Below are 22,401 nucleotides of genomic sequence, written 5' to 3' on the forward strand. Positions count from 1 at the left end.
GAGTGGCTGAGGAAACCCAACCAGATGGGTGGGGTATAAATAAATAAATTATTATTATCAATATCATTATTATTATTTCCATCCCTGCAGACGACCATGATGAGAGAAGAAGAGAAGAGGAGAGTGGAACAAGAACTGCAGTCCCTGGTGCACTATATAACAACTTTATGACTAGCAGACAACAGCACATCAAGGAGAGTGAGGGGTGGGGGGAGGGGGACTAAGGACAAGGATCCTTTACATTCATTTCTCTTCTCTGTTTTGTTTTGTTCAGTACACAACATGACGCTTCTCTACTTTGGTTACAATGTCCTGGTTCAATCTTCTTTGCTTCGACCCTGTATGTTTTTCATCTTCTTTTGAAAATCTAAGCCCCTCTGCAGAATATGTCCACACACACGCCCTAAATATTATTTCTCAGCTCTAATACCTCTTCAAGGCAACATGCACGAATCACCTTTAAACATTGTTAGAAATCCTCAGAGGTCTAGGGGAATGTTTGTATCCTTTGCCATACTGGTACTTGTCAGCCTGTCAAGGCCGGTGCCTCGTAGTGTTCGGCTTGTTATACTTTTCTACAGGCAGCGGGGAAAGTATAAGAACTAGAAATGCATAGAGGCGTGTGAATGGAGATTTTAGGACCCTTATGTCAGATATTACTGCTACCATGTGGAAACTGCTCAAACAAACATTTCTGGTGTTGCTGAAGTTGCCTGCAGGTAGCCTTATGTAAACCAGAGGTTGGAAAATATTTCCATATGGAGATTCTCCATATGATTGAGCCAATCCATCTGATAAGAGGTTTGCAAGCATTGCAACTCCTGTGTTTTTCAGTACACTTCATGTAGGGATAATTGAATTGGCTGTCGGGTGCATTTTAAGTTATCCATTATGGATGTATGAGGTTACTCATGAGTGCAAAAAAAGAAAGAAAAAGACATAGGCTATGGAGTTTCTAGACTAACTTAACTTTTCATATGACAATCAATTTCCGTAGTTAGCAAATCCTTTGCTAAACTACTCATGGCATGAAACATTTTTGTACCCCAATTATGTTGCCACATGGCCCAATATTTCATTGTCTAGTAATGGTCAGTTAAGATATGGAACATTACTATCACGTTTGGTGCCCTCTGATGAGAGGGAGAGCTGATATTCTGCATCTAGCACATTATAAAATGTGGCTTCTGGCTTTAACAATTTCTTGTCAACTCTTGTTATATTTTCAACTGCATATGCACACTTTTTAATACATAAAAATGCAATTAACAGTTATTTGGTGACGAATGTTGTACCATATGTCATCTGTTCTGCTCGCAAATGCTGTGCTCGACTTAAAAACAAGAATTTTACATTCATTTTTCAACCACACTGTAAATTAAAATGATACCCTACTTGCAAGATTGAAAGAACACACAGCATGAGTCCATGGTTTGATATTCTGAAAACTATTTTCCAACTGCTGTTAAAAACAATTAGAGGAATGTTTTTACATTATGAGATTCTGGTTTAACTTATTATGCATAGACACCATCCTCCACAGTCCTAAAATAATTTTAGGAATTTTCAAAACAACAGCAACAACCCCAAACAATAAAGGTGTAGGGTGTGTGTGTGTGTGTGAAATTCAGCTAAAATCTCTCAGCCCTACTCTTTTTCTTCCAGTTTTGCCAACTTGAATTTGTAACAAAGCAGTAAACATATTTTAAGCTTCCACTATTGTATATGGAAATATGAATTAGTTTACCGCATGCCACGTAGGTGGGTTACCAAGCCAAGGCTGCTGTTTCCATTGTGATCTATAGTTGTGTTGCCAATTAAGCAACATTTATGTCTGGGCAGGGGGAAGAAACACTGTGCTATGAAAAGATGGCATCGTCTATTGCTAATTCCACCTGTCATTTTCAACCATCCGTTGCGGTGATGTCCAGAAAGTAAGATTTTTTCCCATCTGGAATCACACAGGCATTAATATAATTAATATGAACCTAGGTTCCCTGTATAATAAATTGTATGGGTTACATTTAAATCCATGTCGTCTGATATTTTGCTATACTTAGTAAGAATGTATTTTAGTCTCCCATTATACCTGTGGAGCTCCTGTGCCTCTTCTTTTCCATTCCTGCTAACTGGAATCAGAAGTATCTTTTTTATGTTTTCTGCCCCACCTCCCTTCTCTTTGTGTTGATTTATCGTTTCTGGTAGATTCCATGTACTGTGATCGAAGGACTAGCAAGCTATATGTCACAAGACACACCCCAAATAAGCAGAAGCAATCTGCATGTGGAAGCAGCCGTCAGAGAATGGATTACCTTGCCCAATTTGATCCAATTTGAGGTGGTAGGGCTTTGTAAAAATCCCACACACAACACATGGGGCTACCTAAATGATACCCTTTAATGACTCACATGCGTCTCACTACTTATCCACACTTCCTGCCCTGCTGCCTTCCTCTAGGGAAAACCATTCTTTATGCTCAATTGGAGCAAATGGCAATTTGGGTTTTCTCCAGATTGACGTTGCCTCCAATTTAGCACTAAGGAGCAGGTTTTGCCCAGGAAAGGAGAGAGGCAAGGGGGAAACCACATGGGGCAAGTGGAAGTGTGGACGAGCCCTCAGTCGAGTTGATATGCTCAGCCAAACTTCAGCTTAGCTCTGCATGACGTGGCAGTAAAAAAGAGAGTGGAGAGGAACAAAGCAGTATATAAATTCAATAATAAATAACAGAGCAACTGTGAACTCTCCAGAAGCCCAGTAAGCCATAATTTGGAATGTTACATCATGTGAGCCAATTTTTTTCCATATGGGATTGTAAAGTTGTATGGGCGAGATTCGACTAAGGAGTCCCATCAGTGGAAGCCATGCACAAGAACCTCTGCTTGTGCAATGAGGTTCCCCGTGCCCCACCAAGCACCCCTTGAATTGGTTGGAACCCCTGGAACAGCACATAGGGTGAAGATAGGGGAGATGGTTCTATCCAGCAGGTTCCTGGCAGAACAATCGGAAAAGTGAAGCTGAATTCCTCCCCGTGTGTTTTTGAAAATAAGCAATGTGCACGCAATAATATAGTTTCCCATTTTCTTTTGGCTTGTGCTATACAGGCACATGCTTATGCAGCCTAAGTAGCTTTTTTTAAAGAGCTTAGTTAGAAGTAGATTCACACAGTAGATTCTACAGAAAATATCAAAGCTGGACATGAGCTTGGAGATGCACGGGGTTAAATCCAGACCATGCCTCCACCCTTAGCCATATGTTTGGTGCTGCTTGGCGAGTGTGCCTGTAGGTGGTATCCAACTGGGCCAGTGCACAGCAGCAGCAAATTATTCCTCTAAAAAGCCTCATCTCTGTATGTAGTGGAGAACCAAAGCCTGCTGGCATCTAAATCCCCTCAGACAGCATTGTGATTAAGTTTTAGAAAGCAGACAAAAAGGGGACCAGGCTAGACAATAGAGGAATGTAGAAAAATATGCAGAGACACGAAAAGCTGTTTGAACTTCTACTGAAAATGGAGAGGTGCGCGACATAATTAACTACCAAAATACTTGGATCGGAGCCTATCCGCCCCCCGCCCCCATTGCACATGGCAGTAATTTCATTGCCATTTCCACTTAACCTTGGTCCTCCTTAACAGTGGTGCTTCTTTCTGAAAGTTTTGCCTCAGGATGCTATCACGAAGTGTGAAGCAAACACAGAATCTCAGACGACAAAGGTGGGGAAGGTCGATTAAATCGCAACAGTCTGGTGTCAGATTTGACTCTGTGACTTACGATTTTCTCATTTGGGACTGTAGGGCTGTATGTGCTTTCAGGTCAGGCGGGGTGGGCGTTTTTAAACTAAATAATGCAGGCAATAATACAATTCCCATTTTCTCAGCTACCGCTGCACACAGAACACTCTTAATACAGCCTGAGTAGATTCTGTTAGAGCTTAGAGAAACACGCGCACAGTAGGCTCTATAGAAGATATTAAAATGTGTGAACTCTTACATTAACACCAAGTTTTACTGACATCTAAAAGATATACCACCCCCCATCCTGACAGCCTTCACAATACTTTGCACATGGAGAACAGAGGCCCTATATTACTTGTGTTTGCATCCAAAAACTATTATCTTAACGTTATTGTTCCTAGGTGTCCTTTTCATGTCCTCATTTCTACACTGAGGGGGGAGACTATGCTAGCAACTGTTCTGATGATTGACAAGTTTCCTTTACATAAAAAGTTTACAGATGAGATGTCTGGGACATTACTTTCTCTAATATTGGACCGCATACTATTCACTGCAGCTAACTGTAAATCTCTCCCTGAAGCACTGAAAAGCCTCTTTTGTGAATTAACACTGTTCTGCTTATGCACTTGATTTCAAAGAAGACATTTCTCTTTATGCAGTGCATGTTCGCTTTGCTTTTAAAATGACAAAGTTAGCAAAATATGTTGGATATATTTTCTTGGGAAATAGGATTTTTATCATACAATTCATCAAGGATTTGCCTTACCCTGACATTTGTGATATAAAGAAAGTCAGAAAAAAAATGTAATTTTCTTGATCAAAAATATGTTTTTACTTCAATGCAAATAAATGTAGTCTCTTGCTTGCAAAATATCTTCTAATATAGACTGCTAAATAGGGTTAACACAAGCCTCTTTTGTTAATCTGACATTTAAATGCTGGACTTGCTGATGAATCTGTTCTTTTCCTTTTGTCTGTGCCATACATAACTGAAAACTCTAACAAATGATGCCTTCATACTAAAATGTTTGTGAAAAACAAAATCAGAATAAAACTTGTTCTGAGATTGAAGCTGAATTGCTTGTGTTCCTTCCCAGATTTGCAAAATGTGTGTTCCATGGGCTCTGTGCTATTTAACATTGAGTTTAGTCCTATCAATATTGTCATTGATGTTTTCCCTGAAGAAAGAGTGCTCGTGATGTTTGGAGATTATTCAAATATCGAAAAATATTGCAAAAGCTATAGAGAACATTATTTAAATATGAATCCTGATGCACAAAATTCTCACCACTCTTGAAAGTTCTGGCCTTAGTATAGCTGCTTTCACCAACAATACACTCTCACCCTGAGATCATCAAAAGTATTGCTGAAATATCTGAATCTATACCAACACAGAAGTGTGTGCACCAATCACAAGAATTGATTCAGACACCAATTCAATGCTTCAAGAAACAGCCTGCCTCATCCCAAAGTGCTTTGACAGCTGCCTGAATCAGCTCAAATTTTGTTTTATGGTTGGTGGTTTGCTTGTTTCCTTTGTCTGCATGAAGGGCAGGTGGGAGGCACATAGCCTGAGAAAGAGCACATGCCAAAGAGTTATGAGCTCTTGAAAAATTACCAGTGGCAATGTTTATCCCACACATTCTCCAATGATGCTTGTTACTTGCCAACTCAATTCTCAAGTAAGCCAAGGGAAGTTTGCCTTCTCAAGGGGCTGGAAAAAGAAGGTAGCTGTAGGATTGTCAGTATGCTATGCTCTACACTATGAAGTATAAAACGTGCAACAAGCCGATATCTGGTAGTTGATGGGTCTAGTTCCAAAACAGAAACCCCAGAATTTCTCAAATATAGTAGCCCAACATTTCCCTGTTTTTTAGTTATAAGAGAAAGGTAAGTTAAAGGTAAAAAGGTAAAGGTAAAGGTACCCCTGCCCATTCGGGCCAGTCTTGCCAGACTCTAGGGTTGTGCGCTCATCTCACTCTATAGGCCGGGAGCCAGCGCTGTCCACAGACACTTCCGGGTCATGTGGCCAGTGTGACAAGCTGCATCTGGCGAGCCAGCGCAGCACACGGAACGCCGTTTACCTTCCCGCTGGTAAGCGGTCCCTATTTATCTACTTGCACCCGGGGGTGCTTTCAAACTGCTAGGTTGGCAGGCACTGGGACCGAACGACGGGAGCGCACCCCGCCGCGGGGATTCGAACCGCCAACCATGCGATCGGCAAGTCCTAGGTGCTGAGGTTTTACCCACAGCGCCACCCGCGTCCCTATATAAGTTAAAGGTACAGGTCCATTAAGTCCAGTCGCAGACAACTCTGGGGTTGCAGCACTCATCTCGCTCTATAGGCTGAGGGAGCCAGCGTTTGTCCGCAGACATGCTTCTGGGTCATGTGGCCAACATGACTAAGCCGCTTCTGGCGAACCAGAGCAGCGCACGGAAACGCCGTTTACCTTCCCGCTATAAAGCAGTACCTATTTATCTACTTGCACTTTGATGTCCTTTTGAACTGCTAGGTGGGCAGGAGCTGGGACTGAACAATGGGAGCTCACCCCATCGTGGGGATTCGAACCACTGACCTTCTGATCGGCAAGCCCGAACACAGCCACACAAACATGATCTAAAAAGGTGTAACATAGGAAGCTGTCTTAAACCAAGTCAGACCATTAATCCATCAGTGTTTCTCAAACTTAGGTCTCCAGCTCTTGTGAGACTACAATACCCATCATCCCTGAGCACTGGTTCTGATAGCACGGGATGATGGGAACTGTAGTCCAACAACGACTGAAGATGCAAGCTTGAGAAGCGCTGAAGTTCATTCTGGTTAACACTGACAGACGGTGGCTCTGTCCAGGGAGATCTGTCTGGGATTTAGAACTTGGGACCATATTTGTGCAAGAGCGGATGCTCTGCAATTGAACTGTAGCTCCTCCAAGCAATCAAAGAGGCTGCCACACATACATCTACGTGCCAGCAAGAAAACAGCACCAAACATCCAAACACATTCAACACAGATGCAAAAAGACATCCACCTGCTTACTGCTGATGGGCAATGACAAGAATTTCCCGCACATCAAATTTGGGAGGCAAAATTGTTATAAGAACCTGGCTGGAGTTGTTTTTTTGCTCTAAGCTCACATACGGCAGATTTCAAAGTGTGCTGTCTAAAGCAAGCCGTTTCCACGAAAGCCAAACAAGATGCACAGAAAACTCAAGTATTTCCATAAGTAAAACCATTCAGCCAAAACAGCTCTGAATCAAAAGTTCCATCAACGCAGCTACCCTGTTTTGAGTGCAATGATAATTTTAAGACTCCATTGTTATTCTGATCCTCCAGCTCGGGTGGGTAGTTTTCTTCTTCCCCTTAGAAATCCCATCCTGGTCCGCTTGCCTGACAAATGTGCATGAGTACAGCTGGGGGGGCAGGGGAGAGGACAAAAACGATAGGAGGCCATATCTACTTTGCTAAATGAAAATTATACAACGAGAGCTTGGTTCTACAGCCACTCCAGAATTGGGATGAGGTTTGTTGAGCATCGAAAGTGCTCCTTAGCTGTTTTTCCTCAATGAGATAATGCTGGTAAAGAAGACTCTACCTTTTCTAGTCTTCTGCCATTGTGGTTCTTGTGTCTCTGTTTAAAAGCCCAGAGTAAGAACAATTCAACAGTCAAAAATTCTTCCATTCATCCCATGTGTTGCCTGCAACTACCCTTGACAGCTCCACCCAATCCTTCCTTCCTTCCTTCCTTCCTTCCTTGTTGATTGAATATATATACCACCCTATACCACAAATAAGGTGTTGAGTTTGTACTTTTCAGGTTTGGTTTGAGGCGCACATAAATCCCCAGCTATTTTTAAATCCATCTTGAGTGCAAGGGGCAGGGTGCAGGGGATACAGGCAAAAGTTAGATTTTCACGGTCACACTACATGAGAGGCATGGAGTGGTTTGTTTTGCAGAAAAATAAATACATCCAAATGGGGAGCCCGAGAGCAGGAGCAAAAGGTCATAGGATACATTTAGCACTTTTGATATTGCTGCATAGCCATCCAGCTGGGATGGCTACATGACATGCAATGCCTGATTGCTTTTGTACAGTGGTAGCTCCTGCCTATTACTTTCCAAATTAAAATCTGCTGCTTTTGGTAGCGAGACCAAATCCGAATTCTGCTTCAACATAAACACTTGGGACAAATAGCCTCTCAACTAGCAATACCAGGTTTCACTGGCCCTTTTCAATCCATTTCTAAGATTATCAACTAACCTATTCATTTCAATAATTGCAACTGTTCTGCTCATTACTCAATTACGCCAAATCTTTGTGGAGTCTTTGTTGTGATTTGTTTGTGGGGTGGTTATATGACAATGAGCATTCATCGTGGGTTGCTTGTGGGGTGTTTATATGTCTTCCCCTTAGTCGTTTGTCTATCCCACACTTTTCAAGGCATTTCCTCACCTAAGTGAAGAAAGCTGCTGCTATTTTTTAAGTAGCTTTGTTGCATTGAGGTGACAGAACAATTTTATGCACTTTTAATTGCACAAATATTGGGCTCCAGTGCACACTTGAATCCCTCCTGCAACACAGTGACCATCTGCAGGTGAACTTAGTCCTTGCTTGTTTTTCAGAACACAAGCTCCCAGAATTTGGGTGAAGGGTAGCAATAGCAACATGTAGCGTATATAGACATCACTAGTTCAACTGGCTTAATTGCCACTTCCTTTTTTTCCCTTCTTTTTTCCTGTTTTATTAAATTTGCTTAATAACATAACATTATTATATATATTCTTTAAAACAAAGAATACAGAACAAAATTAATTCATACTACAATGCCTAACTACCGTATTTTTCGCCCTATAGGACGCACCGGCCCATAGGACACACCTAGTTTTCAGGGGGGGGGAATCAAGTAAAAAAATATTATTCCCCCCCCCCGCAGTTCTGGGAGCAGTGAACAGGCTGCACGCAGCCTGTGTGCTACTCCAAGACCTTCTCCCTGCTTTTGTGGGAGGTGGCGGAATTCCCCCACCTCCCGCAAAAGCCCACAGGAGCCCAGCGTGACTCCTGCGGGCTTTTCGACCAGGAGGGAGAAGGGACTGAAACGGCCAGTCAGTCCCTTCTCCCTCCTCGGGGAAAAGCCCCCAAGAGTGGCACGCTCTTTAAAGGGTGTGTGGCTCCTGCAGCCTTTTCTAGGAGGTGGGGGAATTTCCCCCCCCCTCGTAGAAAAGCCAGCAGAAGCTGCGGAGCCCCTTTAAAGAGCGCACGGCTTTTGCCTGCTTTTGCGGGAGGTGGGGAAATTCCCCCATCTCCCGCAAAAGCCCACAGGAGGCTTGGAGAGTAGCGGGAAGGCATCGCACGCCTTCCTGCTGCCCCCCATCCTCTGGGGCTGGCGATGGGGGAAGCGCTGCTTTCCCCACCGCCAGCCTCGAAGCCAGGTTGGAGAGTAGCGGGAAGGCGTCGCGCGTCTTCCTGCTGCCCCCCATCCTCTGGGGTGGGCGATGGGGGAAGCGCTGCTTTCCCCACCGCCAGCCTCAAAGAGCAGACTCTCCTGGCTTCAGCGGAAGCAACGCGAAGCCTCCGGAGCGCAGGCTTCAGAGGCTTCGCGTTGCTATCGCTGAAGCCAAGGAGCCTGCATTCGCCCCATAAGACGCACACACATTTCCCCTTCATTTTTGGAGGGGGGAAATGTGTCTTATAGGGCGAAAAATACGGTACATAACATTAATATATATGGTTTCTGAAAAAAAGGCTTACATAACAAAATCAATTCAAAATACCATCCGGATTACTTTTCTTTTCTTTTCCTCCCTCCCCACTCCAGCCCTCCCCACCCCCGGTCAGGCCTTCCTTCTTCATATCTTTATCCATGTACACAGTCTGTTCGTTCGAGCTTGTATGTTAGGGTTGGCTTCCCCTCTTTCTATCCAGTTCCTGTAAAATGCCCATTTATTTGTGATTCTTTGGCATTTATTTTCCCATCTATCCCCTGCCACTATCTGTGCGAATATTTCTGATTGTACGTATTCAAAAATCGCCACTTCCTCACCCCAAGCTGTCCTGGGAGTTGTAGTTCTAGGAAAAGGAAGGGGAAAGCCATAGACTATCTGTCATAGACTGCTAGCCATAGACTAGCAGAGAATTCTCAGCTCCCTTGCCCGACAACAATCCCCAGGATTCCAAGATGCTGTTCCTATTGTTTTCCCTGATCCCCTGCTAGCAGTGTTCACTCACTTGCAACCAGATCCTCTACATATTTAGCGAAAAGCAACTTCCACTGATTTCAATGAGACTTGCTCTCAACTATCTGTGCTGTCCACCCCGAACAGATAAAATGACTTGGTTAGGCAGGTAGTTAGAATACCCAGTGATTTGTACATAATGCCAAACCATGGAAGACAGGCTCAAAAGTACTCAGTAGGGATTTGACTAAGTTCATGTTTAAAGGCAGACTTACCAAAAATTGCACTTTCCAAAAAAATTCACAAACCAAAGCACAGCCAACCTTCAAAATTTGCACATCTCTGAATTTTGCAATGCGGTTCTCCAGCCAAGTAATGCTTACAAAAAAAAAAAAAAGCATGTAAGAGGGCAAAGTGTGCATAACAGTGCATCTCTCATATTAGGGGAAATTGCTTTGCCTAAAGAAATCTGCACTGACATTTTTTTTCTAAAAAACAACACCCAAATATTGCTGCAGAAATGTGGAGTATGTAATTTGTGGTGAGGAAAATGAGAAACTGAATGAAATGAAACTGACAGATTTGCCTATTCCTGTTCTTCCAACTGCCTAATCCTCAATTCCCAGGGTTCTTCCCCTATGGAGAGAGACAAATATAGGCAAGAATAATGGCAGAGACTCTTGGTGGCTGAGATAAAGCTTGGTTGGCCTCAAGCCTTGATGCATGACCTGAGGAAAGATTTCTGATATATTCACAACCATTGATTCTGCAAAAACAGCAGACTACTCGTCACTGAAGAAAACCTTTGATTACACAAAAAATAGGATTTGGGATGGATCTCCAACTTCACCTGCATCTCATAGCCTTGTCCTAAAGTCTGAGTCACCCTGACCCTATCCTTGTTGGAAGGCCGTGTAGGCATTTAATACTATAAATCAGGCATAGGCAAACTCGGCCCTCCAGATGTTTTGGGACTACAACTCTCATCATCCCCCCGACCACTGGTCCTGTTAGCTAGGGATGATGGGGGTTGTAGTCCCAAAACATCTGGAGGGCCGAGTTTGCCTATGCCTGCTATAAATACATGGCAACGGAGCATATATCCAGCTCTACCTCCTGCAGGCTAGCCGGGATTTAGCAGGCAAATTCTGGTTTCCTCTGCTAAGCATGTAACTGAACAAGCTAGCCAGGCAAAATAGATCCTCATTCAACCATCTCCTTTTGCTGTACTATGCATTGAAGTGGTGCTAATGAGTTCAGTGATAATGTCTGAGATCACAAACATGCTATTAAGCATGTCTAAAGAAAAACACTGTCTAAAGAAGCATGCCAAAGTGAGCCTTCTCCCGTGATCAAAGAGTGGGATTTTAACTCCCACATAATACATTATTACACCTGCCTCCTAGCATTTCAGGTGAGCAAACACTGACACTACAATGTAGGGTTTTCTCCGTGGAAAACATGTACTAGCAATACCACAAGCTACAAAAATGGGTGCATGATCAATGACTGTAATGATTCCTGTAACGACTCCAGTGTATCAGGGGAAACAATGCGAATCCATATTCAAGACAGCTCAGAACATTGGATATTGTAATATGAATGCCGTCAGAAACTGTAGCAACTTTATTAAACATTTGTGAATGCCCAAAGGCTCTGACTACTTCATTTGTTTAGCACAAGTGGTGTGCTAGGTGCTGAACCCAAAGGGCTTTCAAGTAATGGATAAGAAAAGGAGAAAGATAAGGGAAAGCCAGGGACTGATTCAGAATAGTGTTAATTCAAGATGCCAGTAAAGTTCACCTGCCAAGCTTCCTTCAAGGAAACCCGTTGAAGAACCACAGACACAACCAGATCTACTTCTTAGTGTGCATTCATGATGAGTTGTGCTCATATGGTGGCTGCTATTGAGGCAGCCACAGACAATACCCCTTCACATCTGTTTGCACTTGCAAAAGTTTTGGGGCAGTCACACTGCTTCATTTCCAGTCAGTGCACATCCCATAACTTGCTGCTGATGTCTCACACAGGCATACACAAACACACAAACAGAGCACACACAGTAGCAGTCCCAAAGTCGCAGTGGGGTTTAAATTGAGAAAGCAGGGTGAAAGCGTACAGGGGAAAATTCTAAGAAATAAAGCAGGCACACAACAACTGAATGGGGGTAGCGCACAGCCAATAACTCACGCTAAGGCAAAACTTCCTTGACGAAAGAGCCTCCTTTCTTCCAAGTAAAATCCACGTGGCCGCTTCCTTGCTGCTGAGCTCGCGGAGGAGATGCAAGGGAAGGACCTGATTCACAACGGGAAGGCGGAAAAAGAGGCAGAATGGCTGGCGCAGCAGTAACATAAACTGCAATCCACGCCCACTCCAAGCCGCCCGGTTGGGCGCTTACCTGTGGGCGTGGTGCGCCAGCCAGGTGAGTGGGTGATGCAGAAATCGCGTCCCGCCCACAACACCTCCCCTCTTGGAGGGAGGAGAGGCTAACCACAAATGTTCTGCTTAATCTCATGTTCTGATTAATATCCATTTCAAAACAACAAATAACTTTCCGCTGGGGTAAATACAAACACAACTACTCTATTTGCACTTTAGTAAAGTACCTGATCCATGATCGGATGAAATAATATTCCTTAAATGTGAAATGTGGACCACTTATAAACACCATCTCCAACTCCTTAAAAGATTCCATCAATGGTGTCTCTGAAAATTTTTACACATCACTTGGGAAGACAGGTGAACTAATGCCAGTGTACTAGAAGAAGCAAAGATCACCAACGTCAAAGTAATGATTCTTCAACATCAACTTCGTTGGACTGGTTGTGTTGTTTGGATGCCTGATGATCGTCTTCCAAAGCAACTACTCTATTCCGAACTTAAAAGTGGAAAGGATAATGCTGGTGGTGAACAAAAGAGGTTCAAAGACTCTCTCAAGGCAAATCTTTAAAAAATGGAGTATAAACACTGACAATTGGGAAACACTGGCCTACGAGCGCTCCAATGGGAAAACAGCCTTTACCAAAGGTGTCATGGACTTTGAAGAACCACAAACTCAGGGCGAAAAGGAGAAATGAGCTAAGAGGAAGGCACATTTGGCCTCACCATAATCAACTCCCACCGAGAAACCTACTATGGAAGGATCCAGAATTGGCCTCCACAGTCACTTATGGACTCTTTTTAAAACCGTGTTTATGGAAGACCATCTTATTCGGCTACAAGAAGAAGAACATGTTCACATGAAATAATATTCCTTAAACTGGCAAAAGTGGTTATCAACATATGTACAAGAAGCTCTATATGGTATAGTTTGAAAAAAGAGACAAAAGTTATGAAAAAAGGTAAGTTATCTTATTTGAGATAAATAACCAGCTGAGTTCTCGGGGTCACTGTTCAGTGATTATTTTATACAGCTGTGACCTTGGGGACATAAAGGAGATCTGAAGAAATTTGTGAATGACACCAAGTTAGGAGCCACAGTACAGTAAATAGGGAGAATTGCTCTGTTACGCAGAATAAATTGCATGACCTTATAAAATGGAATGATAGAAATATAATGAAATTCAATAGTACATAGTATAAGGTCATGCACACAGGGATAAATAATCAACATTTTTGTTATCACCTGGGGATTCATCAGTCAGCCACTGTTGACTTCATTCACACGAGGGAAAACAAAATTCTGCATGTGGGGACAACTTTGCAGTCGGGATGAGAACTGCTCTGCATTTCTGACAGTGGTAGGACCAGTGTCTAGTGACAGATATGTGGTTGGTGTGTGTGTATGTGCCATAGGTATCAACTTACAGATTTGAAAATAAGGGACCAGCAGCCTCGAAAATAAGGGATCAGCAGCCAAAATAAGGGATTTTAGTCAACCAACTGAAATGCGCAGTTAAAAGGGACCAGATAATTTTGGAGAGCAGTGCCGGTTTTTAGCCCTTCGTTTTCAGAAGTTGCTGCTCAAGACACCAGCTGATGAAACACTGCAATTAAATAACTACAAGCAACAACCACTTTTCATGCAAAATGAAGTCCAAGTTACGAAGATGCTGCTGCAGTTCTGTATCTTTTCTCTCGTGCTCCATCTGCAGCTCTCAGTTCCATCAGGCAGGGCGGGAGGAAAGGGGGGGGGGAAATACCGCCCAAAGTAAACCCACAGATCAGACCATCTATACTAGTCTATCACTACAAATCTAGGAATTAGGAAAAAATTGCATGCAAAACTCTGTATTTGTGAAGAAATACACACCGAAATGCTTGTGTATTTTCATGAGACTTCTTTTTTTAAAAAAGCAAACTGATGTAGAAATGTGAACAACTGAAATTTTCCAAGAATGGAAAATTTAGAAACTGAAACAGACAGATTTACCCATCCCTAATCCCAGCATAAGGATACTGCTCTCTATTATAAATTTCTCACGCCAGTGTCAGAAAGGCATTGATGCAGTCCTTTGAGAAAGTGTTATAGCTTAAATAGCATTTATAGTCCACAGAAAAAGGTGATTAGAGGCTTAGCTTGGCACTGATGCTAGAACAGGTGTGGAATTAGTGACGAGGCAAACTCCTTTCAGCTCAATTCAGAATTGACTCAATGTTACGAGTTGTCTCAGCAAGTGAAAGAAGCCTGCTTGCGTCTGGTGTGCTTGTACGCATGCAGACTATGACCTGCAGGTTTGTTTTTTTTCTTTCAACCTATTCCACAGACACCTGAAAATTCAGCCGCCTGCCCCAGACACACACAACCAGGAACAACAGGGTCAACAGTCATAGGTAAGGCTTATAAGAAAGAATCCAGAGAACTGACTGACCCACAGAGTATAGAATCTCACCCAACAAAAGGCTGATTTGCTTGGTCAGGTAATCTGGGTAAGGATGGTAGATTGAGGGCAGGAGAGCTGCAACTATGACCTAGTGAATTGAGCACAAAGGAAGGCGAGAGGCAAGGGGTGTCGTGGCCTGGCTGGCTGCAGAGGACAGACTGGGAGGGGGTGCTGGAAGCTGAAGAGGTAACAGGGTTTATTGAGCAGTAAGAGGCTAGGGCAGAGAGCAGTCCTGAATCAGAGGCAGGAGAGGAGTGGGGGCCAAGAGACAGAAATGAGGTAGGCTGCTGAAGAATCCAGGGAGTCTCCCCTTCTTGCTGCGACCAGCTCCTCTCCTCTCTGGTCTCCCAGAACATGCAGACAAATGTAAAGGGTGAAGCAACAAGAGACAAGACAATGGAGCCTTAGGCTTCTGGGGAAGGAGCCTTAGAGAATGGTGGGAAGGCAGGGACATTCTGTTTCACTGTTTCACTGGGGCAAGACCTACTGGGAAGAGTTGCTGTGACCACTAGACCTGTGCTGTTTCGGTTTCTTTGAATAAAGTTAACTTCACTGAGACCAGTGTTTTTTTATTGCTGACCTACTCCTGACAGGGCGCCAGTGAAATTTGAAAGACCAAAGCTTGCCCTTGCTGGGTATGTTATTCACTGCAATCAACAGGCATATCATAGAGAACATACAATTAATACGAAATACCCTCTGGACTTCTATTGGCAAAGCAGCTGGCCCTGTTGCAGCTGACATAAAGGCTTGGTGCACTCTAACCCTCCAGGTATACACTATACAAGTGAAGAACTAATGGGCCACGACTGCTGCCCCTACCCATCACACCCCTATGCCCTACAGTCTCCCTTGATGCCCACTCATTGAGAAGAACTTTGGATAAGTGAGCTCATTTGGATATAGTGGGATGTTCATAAGCTCTCCTTCCTGGCACTGCACTCAAATGTACAGACATTATGGACATTATGGGAGCCAGCGGACAATCTCCAGCTGTCCTCTCCACAAATTGGCTATCTACACAGACGGAGGGATGCCTCTTCTGAATAGCCCTATACAATGGTACCTCGGGTTACATACGCTTCAGGTTACATTCGCTTCAGGTTACAGACTCCACTAACCCAGAAATAGCACCTCAGATTAAGAACTTTGCTTCAGGATGAGAACAGAAATCGTGCTCCAGCGGCGCAGCGGCAGGGGGAGGCCCCATTAGCTAAAGTGGTGCTTCAGGTTAAGAACAGTTTCAGGTTAAGAACGGACCTACAGAACGAATTAAGTTCTTAACCTGAGGTATCACTGTATTTTCACAGCAGTCAATGAGAGTGAAAAGTAACCTTCAGGAACTTCCACGAGTTCACTTACAAACTGCCGAATGCTAGCCACATATGCTCAGAATCTTATTTGACATTCCTAGCTGGAGAAGAGCTACTCTGGGGAATGGCACTTGGTTCCTAACAGAGCTGAGCAGTATTCTGGGTAAATTTGTATGCTGCACCAAGCAATTATGAATGTAACGCTGATAGCATCCCCTACCCGGAAATAGAGTCGCTTTGTAGGAGATGTTGTTTTGCTCCCAGCCAGCCGGTCTCCAGCAAGTCCTACCATTTCAAACTCTGTTGTCTGAAGCACCTTCAGTTTGGAGGGCAGCTCTAATTAATGAGTCAGGGTTTATTGGCTGTGATAAGCAGCTCAATGGGAAGGTCAAACGCAGACGGCGGTCTTTGTGAAATATTTCTCGAAATGGCAACCATCTACTAATTCCTGGCCCGCACCTGCCGTTTCCTAATAGAAATGCTTCGGGCTCCCATCAAGAATGCTCGGTAGTTTGGGAGAGCGAATGTAATTTAGCTTATCTCATGCAGGGCAATAAAGCATTTTGGTAGCACTGGCATGTGCATTTTATCATGGTCAATAAAGCTGAAGGTCACACCACTAAAAAAAAAATCGGGGACTTCTCCCTTCAGAAAATGGCAGTAAATATTTGGCAGCAGCTTTTGATGAGGAATGTGCTAAAAACAGTTCAATATGGGAAAGGGGGCATTGTTCTACTTTCTCCCAGGTGCAGAAGGTTTAATAGATATGATTGATTTTTGGCTTTTGGAACCAGATTGTCAGGGAATTGCCATTAGAGCAAGAAACGGAGGCAGGGCTCCCGAGCGATGCCGTAGAGGGGACGAGCAGGGGGGAAGGATTTCAACGTAACACCCATAGAGCAGAGAGGGAGGAATTGGTGACAGGGCTCCAAGACCCTTCCCCCGAATCTAGTGGAGAGAGCGCTGGGACGCCCCTGCCTTCCCCTTACTTGCGCAGACGCGTTCCGCGCAGAGAACATAGGCGGAGACTCGGGGTCAAACAGCTTCTATGCTGGAAGAGATTCAAGAGACGGCCACTCTCGGATTCTGCAAGTGACTAACAGGTCACGGAGGGCGAGCTCCGACCCTAAGCATGGTTGGGCAAGCAAAATAACTGAACTGAAGTAAGGTTACGCACAAGTAACCCCTCACATCCATTACAGAGATCTTGAACCACTTAATAATCCAGATCAGTGGGCTGGGCTGTGGTTTCTTTGTGGGAATGGAAACTCACTCTCTCATGCTCTTGCACAGAGTCTGAGCATGAACACTGCAGAGCCTAGTAGGGCGAACCCTGGGTTTTTGTGGGTTCATAGCAGAAGTACTTGCACTGTGAGCCTTGTTCTTAGAAGACACCAACTGGTCAAAGGAAACAGGAAAGGGAAATGGTATGGAAAATTAGAAGGATTCAGCTCAGCACCACAAGGAGCATATAACATGGAAAAGAGCAATGAACATTAGTATATTTCTGTTGGGAATAAGAAAATGTTTCTGGCAGTAAAAATAGAATAACAGCGGTGACGTAGCTATTTGCTGGCCTTACGTGACATCCAAAATCAGCTGCCTGAGGCAGCCACCTCATAACTAGCTCTGGCTCTGCCATTTTGATAGGCCATGATTTGGTTCTCTTCAGATATTAGACCAACTCCCATCTGCCCCAGCTAGCATAGGCAACGGCCAGGAATTATGGGAGTTTCATTCCAACAAGGCTGGCCCAGAGGGGAAAAGGGACCATGTAATATGTCTGCACAGTGCCAAACTTGTAGGACAGAAGCTCACTAGGCCGTCTAGCTTCCCGAAACCAGCTATAGTATTGTTTATGGAATAACAAATTCAGTGTTGGCAAACTCATTCATTCCAGAGGGAAACTAGGATCAGTTATCAGCTCTGGATAAATCCTCAGCTAAGCAGAGTGCACTGGAGGGATTCTAGGCTTGTCTGGGGGTAAAGTAGGACCTTTAAGAAGCATGTGTGAAGGGTCAAAGTTGGGGGCACATATTGAAGCGTGTCAGGATGCCTCAGATACACACACAAAATACTACAGACAAGTCTCTGCTAAAAGTAAAACCAATGTCTCCAAGCTTCTTGTTATGTACTGAAGTTCTCATCCTGGGCCAGCAGGGCGATACTGTAGATAGTTATGCAAATAAGGGATCGAAAGTGACATTCAGTGATTGGATAGTTTTTGAAAATTGTTACAGTTACGTTGTACTGGAGCTCTATATAAGCAGGCTGACTGAACCCTTCAGTTGAGTTCAGTTCTGGCCTGTGAATAAACAAGAGCTGTTTGAAGAATCGCTGTGTCATCTGATATGTTCACCCACAACTTAACACTTCTCATATAAGGAAAATGCTATGGTGCAAGGGGAGAGGTGAGGTGGGGTGGGGGAGATTTGCTGTGACTAACAGATCAAGCCAAAGGGGGTGATTTTGCCCTGACTTTCCAGTCTCAGCATTTTGCAGGGGGAGATGATCTAATTCAATCCCTTTTAGTTCTCCACCCGCCTCCCCAAAAGGAAACTTTAAAGAAGATTGCAAAAACGTAGTGGACTGATTTATCTACAGTTTGGCAGGTTTCTTACCTAGGGGCACGTCTCTAATATGTGCTGTTTTTACAGAAATTGTCCACAATACATCAGGAGAGATGAAGCGATTCCCATTTTTGATCCATCCCCAAATTGCAAAGTCTGCCCTTGCAGAACAGCCACATGGCTACCTTCTGAACTTTGGCAGAATTCATCCTCTCACGTAGGGCTACCTCTGCAAACTTCATTTGATTATGTAAAAAAATTAAACCCTATTATAGATGTTTCCTTTACAAAAAAAAAACAACCAACAAAACTAAGTAGTGGCACCTGCCCTCTGGAGCGCCCTCCTTCCATCAGATGTCAAGGAAATAAACAACTATCTGACTTTAGAAGACATCTAAAGGCAACACTTTACTGGGAAATTTTTAATGTCTAATGTTTTACCATTTTTATATGCTGTAAGCCACCCAGAGTGGCTTGGAAAACCCAGCCAGATGGGCAGGGTAGAAATAATAAAATTATTATTATTATTACTACTACTATTATTACTATTATTACTATTATTACTATTATTATTATTATTATTATTATTATTATTATCTTAAAAGCCCTGAACCTATTGGCCTGTAATTAGGCAGAATTAACTGATTCGGCGGGAGTGGGGGAGGGTAGTGTGTCTGCAAATTTCACTCCATCCAAAGGAAAAGTGTAATAGCTATTTTTAAATTTTCCACCAATTTAAAGTTGTTTTCCAAAGTGTTGAATCAGGAGCTGAACCAAATTTTGTGATGGATGCACACCTCGAACAGCAACACAAAGCTCAGTACCACACTGCCTCAAAATATTTTGGTAGGCAGTGTCTTTAGAGCCACTCTGTAGGAGACCGAAATGCATATAACGATTCACAGAGCCTTACTCCGAACAGCAGACAGCAGCTGAAGACAACACAGGAAAGGGAAGCAGGCGCATCTGAAACGGCAGATGGAATCTAACCCACAGTTGGAGTTGAGTCAATTTTGCAACAGGGGCATACGTAAAAATATATTTTCAAGAACCACCACCAAACTGTGCTCTTGAGAAGACCTAATCAAGCAAAGCTGCAATTATTTTAATCATTTCCCTCACTACCACCATACCCATCCTGAGAGTATGCTTCTGTTTACAGCTCTGCCTCGGCTTCAAATTCCAAATAATGTTTTGCTATGTTCTGTTTTGACAACTCGAGTTTGGGCGAGACAAGCAAACTGGTAGGTTTAGGGAGAGTAGCTTTGGGGATTATACTTTTCTATCCCACGCTGACTTTTCTTGTCAGCCAAAGTGTATCATGGCACACAGAGAAGCGGTCACCTGAATACAGATTAAGCTTGCCACCACAAAACGCTTCAAGATGGCCGTTTCTCAAGGTGCCATTGTAGTAACTTGACTTCCAGCCTTGTGATAGAGTACTTGGGCGGAAAATACCTATTTTATCTGTACAGGCAGGTAAACGTCGATAACGTTTTGAAAACCAACGTGATTGGGCCACACACAGGAAGAAGAAGGATATAGTTTGAGTGTCTCACTTGTAGTCTTATAAATCATTTAATGTGTCAACACGAATTAAAGTTATAAATATTGTAGTTGTTGTATAGTGGGATTATTATGATGATTGGGATGTAATTGAAATTAGTAAGATTTTGGAACACAGAAATAAAGAAAATCATCAAACCATCAATTCTAGCACATGGGGGGGGGACCTAAATTATGTAATTCATTATTTGAACGATTGGTATTAGTAATTGTATTATAATTGGTATTGTTATAATGAGGCTATTATTGGAATGTAATTTAAAACTAAGAACAATTATTATCAAAGAAAAGAAAACCAAGGTGATCGCGTGACTCATTCCACAGTCCCTGTGTGGTGAGATCAGTGCCTCGCTGCCATTTTAGAGTCCAGGAAGGAGCAGCAAGATTACCTGCCAAGCTTGAAGCACCGCTTTCGTATATATCAAATATTAAATTGCAAATAAAACAAAACAAGAGTATATTTTTAGAGCATTTGTCATGGCTTTAAAAAAAATACACCTTACAATTATTACAGGCAGCAAACATTTTACCGGTGTTCGATTGACGTGCGATTTAGGCACACATTTGTCACTGCAAAGCATGTAAATATGGGCCATATGATATTTAAAATGTGCCTTTCCAGTGAGTCCCAATATGTTTCCTTTTAGAAGCTGTTTCCAAGCTTTCCCACTTCCCTAGCATAGAGTCCACATTTTTGATAAATCATAAAATGGCTTACTTACAAAACTCTCTGATTAATAGGCTTTTCCATGCAGGAGTCAGCAAAGGTGCGCAGGAAGTTGCAAATGTTGCTTAGTCACAAAAGTTTCTAAACTCTTAGGGCAGAAAAACGCTACTCTCAGACTCCATTCTGCTCTGAAAGAAAAGAAAGCTGCTTAAAGCCAAGCTCAGAGCTCCTTACATATTGAAATCCACAAGGAGGGAGGGAAGAAGGGAGAACAAAGATTTGGTGACCCATTTCCTCCCAAGGTGAGAGGAAGTGACATAGGCAGGACAGCGAACTCTATGGTTTTAACCTCTTCATGCACTAATTAGATCTAAGCATGCTAGGACTATATATGAGGGGGGGACCCTGCAATTTGGGGACTTGGTTAGAAAGGTTGGGTTCAATTTGGTTTGTTTTTTTCTCTGAGATGGAAAATAATAGTGGGGCTTTATAATGCTCACCTCTAGCACATATGGGGTGAAGATGAAGTGAGGGGAGAGATACTTTGTGCTGGCCATCAAGCATTGGCTTTTCCCCACTGCCTTGCCCCACCCTTCAGCCCAGCAGAAGCAGCTGGGAAGGGAGAAGAGGAGTTATAGGTTATATGTATAATTTTATGAGTTGTGCGTCTTTGTTTTTACATGGTTTTGCTTGCATTGTGGTGTTTTATGCATTGCAGCTTGCTGTTATTTTTATTGATTGTAGCTTAGTAATTATGATTGTACTTGCACTTGTTAAGTGTGAATTTGTTTCATTTTAATTTGCTAATATATTGCATGCTGATAATTGCATTGTGTACTACTCTATTCAAATAGATTGCTGAATATTACTTTATTTGACATAAGTAGTTTAAAGTCATGTTTTTATTATGACTTTTTGTATTGGATTAGATTGTGTTACAATTTTTGTGATATATTTTTTGTTTCTTTAGCCTGTAGACTGCCTTATAGAAAGGCGGTGTACAAATAAAAAGCAAAAAGGAAAATAAAATGACTGGTGTAGCTTCCTCTTAAACAGGCTAAGCTAGCTGGCTAACCTTTTTGTGGAGACTACCATTAAGGCTGCAAGACTGACTGCTTCAGTGAGGGGCCATTTCTTCCAGGGATTTCGCTTTTATTGTCCTTCATACGTTACCGTTGCTACTATATTATAAAGTGCTCCTTTGGGTAGAAATCATAAATGGGAGAAGTGTTGATAGCTTGATATGTGTGACAAGTGATGGGTTGTTTTTGGCTTTAAAAAAATTAATGCACTTAAAACAGATGGAATCTCCATGAATTCCATCACTTGGTGATTTATGCCATTGGAACAATTAATTGCTTTCCACATAGAGCTCGAGGCCTGTAAAGAAGTGCTTGGGGGTTAATAAGCTGAAGTATTTGCAACTCACAAAACCTTCACATCTGTAGAACCCTTCTGGGAAGTTATATTAACATCACATTACAGTGGAGAAGGTATAAAGCAGTGGGGCTGTGTTTCCACCTGACGGGGGAATCTGTCTGCATATAAAATCGTGTCGG

General features: G+C 42.9%; 1 protein-coding gene and 1 long non-coding RNA gene across 6 annotated transcripts in view; one reads left to right on the plus strand and one right to left on the minus strand.

Annotated features, from left to right (window-relative positions):
- MACROD2 (mono-ADP ribosylhydrolase 2) overlaps positions 1 to 4,801 on the plus strand; it is a 981,328-nt gene extending 976,527 nt beyond the window's left edge. For all 4 annotated transcript variants that reach the window (XM_083730558.1, XM_083730560.1, XM_083730559.1 and 1 more), the window contains one exon: positions 91 to 4,801. The gene's annotated coding sequence lies outside the window, so the exon portion shown is untranslated. The remainder of the gene's footprint in view (positions 1 to 90) is intronic.
- Positions 1 to 21,286, minus strand: part of LOC310840758 — a 76,246-nt gene extending 54,960 nt beyond the window's left edge. For both annotated transcript variants that reach the window (XR_014562099.1, XR_014562100.1), the window contains exon 1: positions 20,898 to 21,286. This is a non-coding gene — a long non-coding RNA (uncharacterized lncRNA). The remainder of the gene's footprint in view (positions 1 to 20,897) is intronic.
- Positions 21,287 to 22,401: the final 1,115 nt, after the last annotated feature.

The sequence above is a fragment of the Podarcis gaigeae genome, assembly GCF_964106915.1.
Source record: "Podarcis gaigeae genome assembly, chromosome: 3".
NCBI classification, from domain to species: domain Eukaryota; kingdom Metazoa; phylum Chordata; class Lepidosauria; order Squamata; family Lacertidae; genus Podarcis; species Podarcis gaigeae.